This window comes from Elephantulus edwardii, unplaced genomic scaffold, assembly GCF_000299155.1.
Source record: "Elephantulus edwardii isolate Elephantulus edwardi_28Jun2011 unplaced genomic scaffold, EleEdw1.0 scaffold00094, whole genome shotgun sequence".
In the NCBI taxonomy this organism is placed as follows: domain Eukaryota; kingdom Metazoa; phylum Chordata; class Mammalia; order Macroscelidea; family Macroscelididae; genus Elephantulus; species Elephantulus edwardii.
The window spans coordinates 923195-935072 of NW_006399844.1; the positions used below are offsets into that span (position 1 = coordinate 923195).

General features: G+C 41.2%; 1 protein-coding gene and 1 pseudogene across 1 annotated transcript in view; both read left to right on the forward strand.

Moving 5' to 3' along the window:
* RFFL (ring finger and FYVE-like domain containing E3 ubiquitin protein ligase) overlaps positions 1 to 11878 on the forward strand; it is a 109047-nt gene that overhangs the window by 11358 nt on the left and 85811 nt on the right. The gene's annotated exons all lie outside the window — the stretch shown is intronic.
* On the forward strand, positions 4856 to 6108 carry LOC102870285 (annotated as a pseudogene).

Consider the following 11878-nt stretch of genomic DNA (forward strand, 5'->3'; position numbering starts at 1 on the left):
TAGTTTCTAGCCCTAAAACCAATAAACTAAGGGAGCTCTGGTGGCCAAGTGGCAAGAAGCTGCACTGCAATCCCAGAGTACGCGGTACGAATCCACCAGATACTCTGTTGGAGAAGGAGGGGCAATCTCCTCCTGTACCAGTCAGATCCGATTTGACGGTACACACACAAAATAATAATAAAATAAATTCTTTAAAAAACCCAAACAAACAAAAGCAAACCAATAAACTAAACCTGTTGCTTTTTATTCTGACTTGGCGCAACTTCTTAGTTCAAAGCCTGCACTTCCCATAATGTTTGACAGCCTGGCCTGGAGTTCAGATGTAGTTTATTTGCAGACCACACTCAAATGAGAAATACTGGTGCTAATTGATTGCTTTTATTTGCAGAGGAAGAATTTTAAGTGTTCTTACCCAGGATCCCCTCTTAATTGTGCAGTGCAGACCAGAAGTGAAGTCTTAAATCAGAAAACCTGTTTCTGTCAAGTCAGCTCTGATTCATAATGACCCTGTATATTTAAGTACAGAGTAGAACTGTCCATGTAGAGCTTTTAAGGCTGTAAATATCTATGGAAAGTGACTGCCACATCTTTCTCCTGTGGCGCAGATAGTATGGTTAGCAGTGCAGTGCTTGGTCACTGTGCCACTGGAGCCTCCTGATTCTCCTCATTTCATGAGATTACACCAGGCTGTCACCATTTTCTAACCCATCACCATTGAGTCCGTTCTGATTTGTGGCTATCTGATGTGTTAGAGTAGAATTGTGATGCGTAGGATTTTCAATGCTTCTCATCTTTGACATAGTGAACGTGGCAGTGGGCTCGAGTAGGTCAGAAATGCTGAGGATGGCCCAAGATAGGACAGGTTTCAGATCTGTTGTTCATAGAGTTGCTCTGAGTCATGCTTAACTCGATGGCACCTAACAACAACAATCTTTATGGAATTAGATTGCAAAGACTTATTCTTTGAGAAGCTACTGTGCGGATACTAACTGACACCCATGAATTAGTCATTGTTGGTTTTGTGTGGAGTAGAACAGCGTTAGAGATTGTTTGCTTTTGGGAGCAGTCACTTCAGAGGTGACCCTGGGTGGGTTCAGGCCTCCAACCTTTCTGCTAGTAGTTGAGTTCTTAGCTGTTTGGATTTCTGTAATTGCCTTCAAATAAAACGTGACAGGATAAAGAGAGGCAGGATGACCTGATCCTTTAGAAATTAAAGCTCCATTGACACTTAATAACCTGAGAAGTTACTGCTTTTTAAGCTATTTATAAAGAAGAACCTTGTAAAGTTTTTTCCAAATCTGTTACCAACAAATATTTTTGTAAAAGACAAGCAAAGTGAATGGGCAGGGTGAACTAAGATGTCCATAGGAGCACTTAGAATAGTGTTACTCATCCAGAGTGGTTTTGTGGACATCTTTATCAGGCTCGTTACCGTTTTTCTTTCCTATGACACTGAAAACAACCAGCTGAGAACTCCCATGCCTGCTTGGGGAGAGAAATTCCATGGCTTAGTGAATTGCTGGGTCAGTACCAGATTTTAATACTTGAAGAGTAGGTGATTAGGTGGAGAGATCTACCTACAATATATTTAAGAGTAAAGTGATAGACTTGCATCTGGAGTCTGTACTGGATGGCGTTGTTGTGGTGGTGGTGTGTACTTCGAGTTGAAACTAACCCATAACTTGCCTTCCAAAGGTTTTCAGAAGCAGTAAATTGCACCAGAGGAGAGTGCCCATCCTCTCCTGGGGGCTGGATGGCATACTCACCCCACTTACAATGTGTTGACCTCTAACTCTACTCACTGGTAATAATGATGTTAAAAGGTGAGAAGCAATAAGATTAGGGGAGTACAGTTTCTTTGAAGTGCTTCCATTTGTTTGGTTATTAGAAGCCTTGTGAAAGTAGGCTGGGAGGAAGCGTTGTTAGCTTGTGTTTGTGCTGTAACACTGTCAGAATGGGTGCTGATTTTGAGCTGAGAAGGAAATCTTTGCATGCAAGCATTACGTCCTGGGTTAATTGCTTAATTGGATGAAATGTCAAACTTGATAGATTATTGGGGCTGTTTTGTTTTGATGGTTAAACAATAATGAAACTGTGTGGATGTTTGCAGGGAACACTGCTGCCTGTGTTTGTCCTTTGCTCTGAGAAGGTTTCAATTGTTCTGAAGCTACACTGGTTAGAAAATGCAGCTTCTGTGGCTCTTCACACAGTTGTCTAAATTTCTAGCTATCTTGGGGCATTTGGACAAGCATTACTTAATGCTTTTGGAAACAATTTATGTTGCTGATTCCAAAAATGTCTCTGATTATTCCATGCATTGTTGGGAAACCTAGAGACTGGAGAAAGAAAGATATTGCGTATGTCTAGGGTATTCCAAGTCAAGTAGGTTTTTAGGCCTCTCTAGAACACCCATCTTTTTAACTAAACGGAAAGGGATAATGGGACTGATCTGTTGTTGACCCCTAGGTCTTTCTTTCCTAGTTATTGACTATTAAGTAGCATGCTGTCAGGCTATGTGGCATCTGACTGAGGGTTTGGATCTTGCAGCTTTGGTTAGTAAAAGGGTGGAGAGCATGAGTGAGGAGGGTACAGATGTTTTTGAAAGTCTTTTCCTGCTATGTGAAGTCTTGAATGTTCACTTTGAACATTTTGTTTGCTGAAGGATGTTACAAAACTGCCCTTACAAAACAGTCTTCTTTCCTATTGAAATCTTATGTTTGGCTGTAAGAACAGAGGAAGCAGTAGGCAGTAGGCGTGCTCAGTGAGTTGGTTTTTTTTTTTTATTGTGTGAATAAAATGGTATTTTTTGCTTTTTATGAATGAAATTGTATGCATTCTTTGGCTGGAGCTATGGGAAAGCTCATTCTTATCTAAAAATCTGAGAGTTTGTTTAAGATTGATCAAAAGGCTGCCATTTCCATTACTATGTGATACTTCTTGTGCCATATTTTACTTAGAGAAATAACTGAGAGTTATCATGTACTCACCATATGCCAGGAACATTATGATATGAATTAATATAATCCTCACAACAGCACTTAAGAATTGTAAATACTATTATTATCTATGGTCATTGCAATCAAGAGCACTGGTATAGAGAAGTTAAAGTGCTTGAGTATTCCAGCTGTGCAGTTTTTGAGTGGTGTGTGGTCACCTGTGCTTCAGATCCACATGAGTGAGTGCCTTGGAAGGAAGCCCTGGCAATCTACTTTGAAAAAAACAAAAAACAAAACCTACCATTGAAAACTCAACGGAGGACAGCTCTTCTCTGACACACTTGGAAATACTAGGGGTTGAAATCCACTTGCAGACAACTGGTAGAATTGGTAGGTAGTCTGGCTTTTTGTAAAAAGGCTTTACTGCTCTACAGTTGCCGCACTCTTAATAGCACATCTGCTGTAATTACTTTACAGACTGAGCCCTTAGAGATGGATTCCATCTTCTATGATATGAGTTTAAAATGATCCATTTATATGTGGGCCTCATATGTGGAATGTGGTTGAAAAGGGGTATTATCAGTATTTCTTTTACTAGTTTTATTTGTTAGCCCTTAAGTATTGTTGGATAGTTTATTCCTAATCTTAAAATTCTAACTATATTTGATTATATAAACCAGTCACATTTAGTAGCTCTTTCAGCTAAACAGCTATCAAGTATTGGTGGTGGTGACTTTTTCATTCTTTTGCATGGCTGGGGGAGTGTCTTTCTTATTGATCGGCTTTCCTAATAAGTTGATTTTGCATAAGATTTGTAGATATTCTTGCCATATGGGAGATGTTTTGTGTTATAATTGATAGTAGAATAAATAAATGGTAATAGACCATGGTAAGTAAGAATCCCTGATTAGATAACAGAAAACTCACTCATTCTTGTTGAGTCAGAAATGACCTATACTGACCCTCTAGTGAGTTTTCAGAGGCAGTAAATCTCATGGGAGGAGATTGCCCATTTTTCTCCCATGGAACTGCTGGTGGACTTGAACCACCACATACCTTTGCATTTGCAGGATAGTTTCTTACCGCTAATCCAACAGAGTTCCCTTAGAGATAGAAAGTAATTAATTATCTGGACTTCAGATAAAGAACATAACCTTTGGACAAATAAAGTCCTGTAAAGGTTAGCTGCTAGGAGGACAAACAGGTTTGACCTGGAGACGGTGAAACCAAGCTGCTCCTTGGAGGCAAGGATTCTGAAGCTTCATCTGACATACTTTGGACATGTTGCAAGGAGAGAAACGTCATGCTTGGGAGGGTGGAGGGACAGTGGAAGACAGAAAGACAAAGACCCTTGATGAGATGGATGTATTCAGTGACTGGTGTAATGGGGGTCACACCTGTGTCAGAGACAGTAAGAATGGCAAGAAGTTCTTGTAAAAGATTATATCCAAAAAAATTCCACGGGGCAGATCTACTCTGTCACATGGGGTTACTTAATTAATTGAAATGGACCCAAACAACACCTCCAGAAGTACTAGTTGGACCCTGGTGGAGTAATGGTTAAGTGCTTGATTGCTATTCAAAGGTCAGGAGTTCAAACCCAATAAATTCTCTGTGGGCAAAACTCGGTAGTAGACGTCCACTACAAGGATTCATTGCTTTGAAAATACCCTGGGGCAGTTCTGGTCTCCTATGAGGGTAGCCTTAAGGGGCATTAACTGTAGTGAGTGTGATTTGGGTAAGAAATAGCTAGAATAAATCACTAGAGAGGCATCATCTTTCCCTTTCCACCAACATTTCTTATATTCTGGAGACTGATAACTGTGACTTTTTTTTTTAACTGACTTTTTAATGAAAAATTGTTTGCAGATGGGAAGATGGTGGTGTGCAGGTGGCGGGCTTGAGAGGTTTTGGTTGCTATGGCATTGACTTCGGGGCCCGCAAGGCGGGTTCTGGCGGGCCCCAGGCGGCTCGGCCTTGGGGGCTGTGAGGTCAAGACGTGGGGCATACGAATGGGGTGTGCGCTCCACGCGGAAGCCTGAACCGCCTCCCCTGGACAGAGTGTATGAGATCCCCGGACTAGAGCCGGACTACTTCGTCCTCTGGTTGGCACGACCGGTCTTCCCGCCCTGGGACCGCGGCTGGTTTCATCGGAAGTTCTACCACTCTCCCCCGATTCATGAGCAGCCGCTGTACAAAGACCGCGCTTGCTTTATTTTCCACCAGCGTTACCGCCTCCTCGAGGGTATAAAGCAAGCCCTTTGGCTTACCAAGACCAAGCTAATAGAAGGCCTCCCAGAGAAAGTGCTTAGCCTTGTTGATGATCCAGACAATCACATAGAGAACTAGGATGAGCGCGTTTTCAACGCGGTTTCTCATGCCCGGCTCTGGCCCTCCACTGAGACATCCCCAAGAGAGAGACCCACTGCCCAATCATTGTGGAGAGTCTGATGCAGCTGTGTAGGTCTCAGATTCTCAAGCATCCTGCTTTGACCCAGCGGATCTGTGCCAAAAACTACTCGTTTTCTACGAGCTGGAATCGAGAGTCTATTCTCCTTCAGGTCCGTCGGTCTAGTGGAACGCGAGTGAGTGCCAAGGATCCTCTCTGCCTGCTGTTGCTGCCAGAGAGAAAGTAGAAGCTACTAAGAATCATTTTCTTGAGACCTTCTATCCCATATCTCCCACTATTGATCTTCAACAATGCAATGTTTATCACGTGAAAAATAACACAGGATTCTGGGAAGATCATCCTTACCCATATCCCCATACTCTGTACTTCCTGGAGACAGCTAATTTACGACCACACCACTTTCGTCCAGAGCAGCTGCGGGCCAAGATGATCCTTTTTGCTTTTGGCAGTGCCCTGGCTCAGGCCCAGTGCCTCTATGGGGATGATCCCAAGGTTTTGGAGCAGCCAGTGACCGTGCAGAGTGTGGGCACTGATGGCTGCGTTTTTCAGTTCCTGGTGTTCCAGCTGAACACCACCGACCTGGCCTCGGATGCAGATGTCAAGAATCTGGTCTGGGTGGACTCAGACCAGCTCCTCTATGAGCATTTTTGGTGTCGCCCAGTAATCAAGAAGAAGGTGATGGTGGAACCTGTAGGGCCAGTTGGTTTCCAGCCAGAAACATTCAAGAAGTTCCTCGCTCTGTATTTGCATGGTGCTGTGTGAGCTGAAGATCATTCAGAGCCCTCTTGCCTTCTCCCACTGAAGATCCTGCATCTTGGGTAATCCTGGGCTCTGCCCAGAGCCTTGGTCCCTGTGTAGCCTGGTGGTCTCCCTAAGAAGAAAGGGCCTCCACATGCTCTGAAGCCTGTAGTTGATGTGAAGATGTTGTTGAAAGAGGGACTCACATTTGGGTCTATGCCTGTGGTGTGTATCACACTAGCCCATTAAATGCCGTCTCTGGAAAAAAAAATTGTTTGCAGTAAGAAGTCAGTCATGTGTAAGGTGCTTCACCTAGTGACTGCCGCTCTCACAGTTTGTTCCCTAATTTGTCAATTTGCTGCAGTTCTCAGATAGCCTCAATATCAATTATTGCACTGTTAGCTGAATGTTGAGCTGAAATTTCAGGGCGAGTTCCTTCTGCATGGGTTGCTTGTCCTGGACGCTCGTGATTCTAGAAGATCTCAGATAAATGTACTTAGAGGGACTGGATACAGGTACTCGCTGCTTCCCAGAAGTTTGTTTTATGATGTCATGAAACATCTGCATTAGTACCTTTTTTTGATAACCACCCCCCACAAAAAGACCACACAAAAAAAACACCCTGAAAACAAACCCTAATCCAAAAGCATTTGCACTCTTAATAAAAAAAAAAAAATAAATAAAAAGATGAAAAGTAAAACTAGTGTTTCATGCATTGTCCTCAGAAGGTGTCTCAGCAAACCCTTTCCCCAAAAAGGAGACTGGGCAGCAAGCCACCATAAGTCTGAGTTGTAATCATCAACACCATATGTTAGTGTTGTTTTTTTGTGTTTTTTTTTTTTTTCAGTTTTATGTGCTATTTAGGGAGTTCTGGTGGCCTAGTGGTAAGAGGCTGTTCTGCCGTCCCAAAGGTGTGTGGTTTGAGTCCACCAACTGCTCTGCAGAAGGTTGAGCAATTTCCTGTGTGATTTACTGCGTCTGAAAACCTGGGTCAGCTATGACTCATTCCGACTCAACAGCACAACAAAAACGGTTTATTTGTATGATGTACTAAGTTATTTTTTGGAGTTTAGAAATGCTTGACATATTCCCTATATAAAATTAATGGTAATTGCTTATTTGCTTTATGCAATACTGGCTTATAAAAGGTTTTTTAGCAATGTTCAAGTAATGCCCACAGTATATTTCAGGTGATTGAGCCAATCCATGTTTATAGAATCATTCTCTACTCCACACTCCCGGACTGAAACTAAAATTGGCTACAGTTAAGAACCCTCCACTGAGTTTTTCAGAGCCACTGGTGGATTTGAACTACCTAAAATGAGGTGCCTTTGGATTGGCAGTGCTACTCTGTACAAACTTCACCACCAGAGCTCTCTACGTCGAATGTGGTGGTGTTATTGATGTGTACTACCCTTCTAGCCCTTTTTCAGAGGCAGTAAATCGCATGGAAGGAGATTGCCCATCTTTCTCTAGTAGAGCAGCTCCTCTTCCAATTTTCAGCTCATTACTGTGGAGTGGGAACCAACTCAGCTGATCCTCCCTTGAGTTTTCAGAGGCCGTAAATCTTATGGGAGAAGATTGCCCATCTTTATCCCTCAGACTTTGTGGTGGATTCTAACCATTTGGGTTATCAGTGCAACTCCCTGTGAACTACGTCACCGGAGCACCCTTTCTTCCCAATAGTGTTGTCATTGTTAGGTGTCATTTAGTTAAGTATGACTCATGGTGACCTATGAATTCTATCCTGTGCCATCCTCATTTCCCAGATACCCTTCATCCAGTTTTCCTCAAGATTAAAGCTAGGAAATAGACAGTGATGCCTTGTATACCTTTCTGTTGTTTCATCACATAAAGATTTGTGTAACTACCATCCCATTCTAGACACAGAACTCCTGTCACCATGCAAACTTCTCACATACATACTACTCCTTTGTAGTCTTACTCACAATTCCTAACTTCTGACATCCATGAATCTATTCTGCTTGTTTTTCTTTCTTTCTTGTAGTCTTATAGTTTGAGTGAAAGTTACAAAACAAATTGGGTTTTTTTTCCTTTCAATCATGCTTAGGTTATAGAACCATTTTGTTCTATAACTTAATTCAGCACTCACAATGAAATTGCACTTTTCCCACTTCTACCCTGTGATTCTGATTTTTAGTAATCCTATATCTCTGTGTCTTCTGTTTCTTTAGGGTTATTGTGCTTATTTTGTATTGCTTTTCCCTTCACCAATCTTAATAAGTGTCATTGTCTATTTACTAATTTTTACTTCTCATCCCACCTTTAAGAGGGATCTTACTTATAAAACTTTCCTTAATTTTTTATATTTGTGGTCTTTTATAATATTATTTTGTAACTGACATTTAATTTATTCAAAGTATAATGCCATCTAGATGAACCCATATTATCCAGTGTTTCCAAAATCCTTTTTTAGTGTTGCATAGTACTCCATTATGTGAATATACCACAGTTTCCTTATCCATTTGTCTGTTGATGGATACCTGGGTTTCCCCCCCATCTCTTTGCTGTTGTAAATGCTGCAGATTGTGCATGTTACCTGTTTGTGATGTAGTTCTTAGTTCTTTTAAGGCATGATAATACCTTTCATAGGTATAATTTATTTACATAATACCTATAATTGGATTGTTGGATCAACTATTTGTATTTTCACCTTTCTAAGGAGATGTCAAACTGCTTTCCATAGTGTTTGTACCATTTTACATTCCCAATAGTAGTAGAGTCTGAGAGTTCTAATCTCTCCACACCTCTGCCAGTATTTGTTGTTTGCTGTCTTACTGAACTTTGCAGTTGTGAGCATGGGGCGAGTGGTGGGGCGTGTGTGTGTGTGTGTGTGTGTGTGTGTGTGTGTGTAAGATGCCTAATTGGTGTTTTCATTTGACTCTTTTTACTAGCTAATGATTGTGAGCATTTCTTCATGCATTTGTTGGTCATTTGAATGTCTTTAATGAGGGTTTTTTTATGCCTTCTAACTGTTTTGTAATTGAGTTATCTTTATCTTGTTGAGATGTTAAATTTTTCTCTAAATTTTAGAACTGAGTCTCTTGTCAGATGTGCTGTTGTCAGATATTTTCCCCTAGTACTCTTTTAACTCTCTTGGATAAATCTTTTGATGCATTTAGTTGTTGTTGTTGTTGTTATGGGCCATCAAGTCGCCTGCAACTCAAAGCGACCCTATGTACAACAGCCCTAAACTCTGTCCTATCCTGTGCCAATCTCACTATCTCTGACACACCTACCCCCGTTAGCTCAGTCACTGAATCAATCCATTCCATTGAGGGTCTTCCTCTCCTGCACTGTCCCTCCACCCTCCCAAGCATGACGTCCCTCTCCAAGGACTAGTCCCTCTCCAAGGACTAGTCCCTCTCCAAGGACTAGTCCCTCTCCAAGGACTAGTCCCTCCTTGCAACATGTCCAAAGTATGTCAGACGAAGCTTCAGAATCCTTGCCTCCAAGGAGCAGCCCGGCTTCACCCTCTCTAGGACAAACCTGTTCTTTTTCTTTTTTTTTTTTTTCTGTTCTTTTTCTTAGCAGTTCATGGTATATTCAGTTCTCTTCTCCAACACCACAACTCAGAGGCATCAATTCTCCTTCTGTCATACCTAGTTATTATCCAGCTCTCTGATGCATAGCAAGTGATTACAAAGACCATGGCATGGGATTTAATTTTTAGAAGGTCCAAGTTGTTGTTGTGGTGTGCCTTCAAGTTAGAACCAACCATAGTTGACCCTCCAGTGGTGTTTCAGAGGCAGTAAATTATGAGGGAGAAGTTTGCCCATCTTTCTCCTGCAAAGCAGCTGGTGGATTTGAACTACATAGCCTTTGCAGTGGCAGCACAATAGCAAACAATGTTGATCAACCAATAGAGCTCCCTATCCTCTGCTGATTGTGCCTTTTCATTTTTACTTGATAGTTTATTATGCCATATATTATTATTATTAGGTGCTGTCAAGTCTAGTAAAACTTACAGCAACCCTATAAACAACAGATCTGAACCTTGCCCTATTCTGTGCCATGCTCACCATCTGTGTTATATTTGAACCCATTGTTTTAGTCACTGTGTCTGTCTAGCTCCCTGAAGATCTTCCTACCTTTTGCTGACCCTCCACCTTTCCACGCATGATGTCCGTTTCCATGCACTGGCCCCCCTAACAACATGCTCAAAGTATGTGAGATGAAGCTTTGTCATCCTTGCTTCTAAAGAGCACTCTGATTGCACTTTCTCCAAGACATACTTGTTTGCTCTCTTGGTAGTTCATGCTCTTTTCCAACATTACAACTTAAAGGGCATTGATTGTTCTTCTGTCATACTTAGCCACTGTCCCCCTGTCACATATATAGAAAGTAATTGAAAAGATCATGGCTTGAATCAGGTGTACCTTAATTTGGTATTTTTTTTTTTAATTCATTATTGCACATTTTCCCCCCTCTCCCTTACCCAGCCCACCCTGCAATGTGTCCCTTGTTCTGGATTGCCTAACCTTTCAGACGCTTCTTACCCTCATCTGTTTTAATGCAGTGCTTTTTATCCATTCTTTTCCCATTCTCTCCGCAACACATCCCTATCCTGTCTGTCCTATTTTATAACACTGGTGTTATATAGTATTTGTCCTTTTGTGACTGAGATATTTCACTCAGCATAATGTTCTTCAGGCTTCACCATGTTGTGAAATGTTTTATGAGTTCATTTTTTAGTGCTGTTTAATATTCCATTTTGTGAATGTACTATAGTTTTTCAATCCGTTCTTTTCTTGATGGGCACTTGCGTGGTCGATCACTCTGCTATTGGGAGTAATGCAGTAATATGTAAACATGAGTGTACATACATTTGTTTGAATTGTGGCTCTGGTTTCTTTAGGGTGTATTCTCAGTGGAAGAATTGCTCAGTCAAATGATATTTTTATTTCCAACATTTTGAGTGCCAGACCACCTTCCATAGCGGCTGTACCATTTTACATTTCCTCTAGCAGTGAGTAAGAGTTCCAGTTTTTCTACAACCTCGCCAGCATTTGTTGTTTGTTGCCCTAGTGAACTTTGCTATTGTTGCTGGGGTGAGATGGTATCTCATAGTTGTTTGGGTACCTTAGAACTTTGGTGAATTCCTTGACAGTGGACTTTGCCAATGCAGTGCATCTTCTGATCTTTTAACTGCTGTTCCTAGGGATGTTGATTGATTGTGGATCCAAGCCAGATCAAGTTGTTGACAATTTCAGTCTTCATCTATCTTGATGTTTCCTGTTAGCCCAGTGGTTTTTTTTCTGTCTTCTTGATGTTGAAATGTAATCCCTATTACTTCTATCATCCAGAAGTTCCAGAACTTTTGCAGCAAGTGTTTAAGGTCCTCTTCACTTTGAGCAAGCAAAATTGTTTCACTTGCAAAACATGGATTGTTGGTGAGTCTTCTTTCAATCCTCCTCATCAAGTCCAGTTTCTCAAATTATTTACTAATAGCTTCTAAATTCACCCCCTTTTTTCCCTTTGATGGTCTTTATCTTTTAGGATTTTACACCTAGGTCCTTGATCCATCTTTAGTTTCTGTATATGTCATGAAGTATGAATCTTGTTTTCAGTTTTCTTCAGATAATCTACTTTTGCCATTACATTTTGTTGAAGAGGCTATCTTTTCTCTATTTAATGGCCAATGATCTTCACTTCTGTATTCTGTCATTGTAAGATTGTTATGTAACTGGAGATTAGCATTTTTCACTTAGCATAAGACTCTTGAAATTCCTTCAGGGTGTTGTATGTATTATTAGTCCGTTCCCTTCTCCAC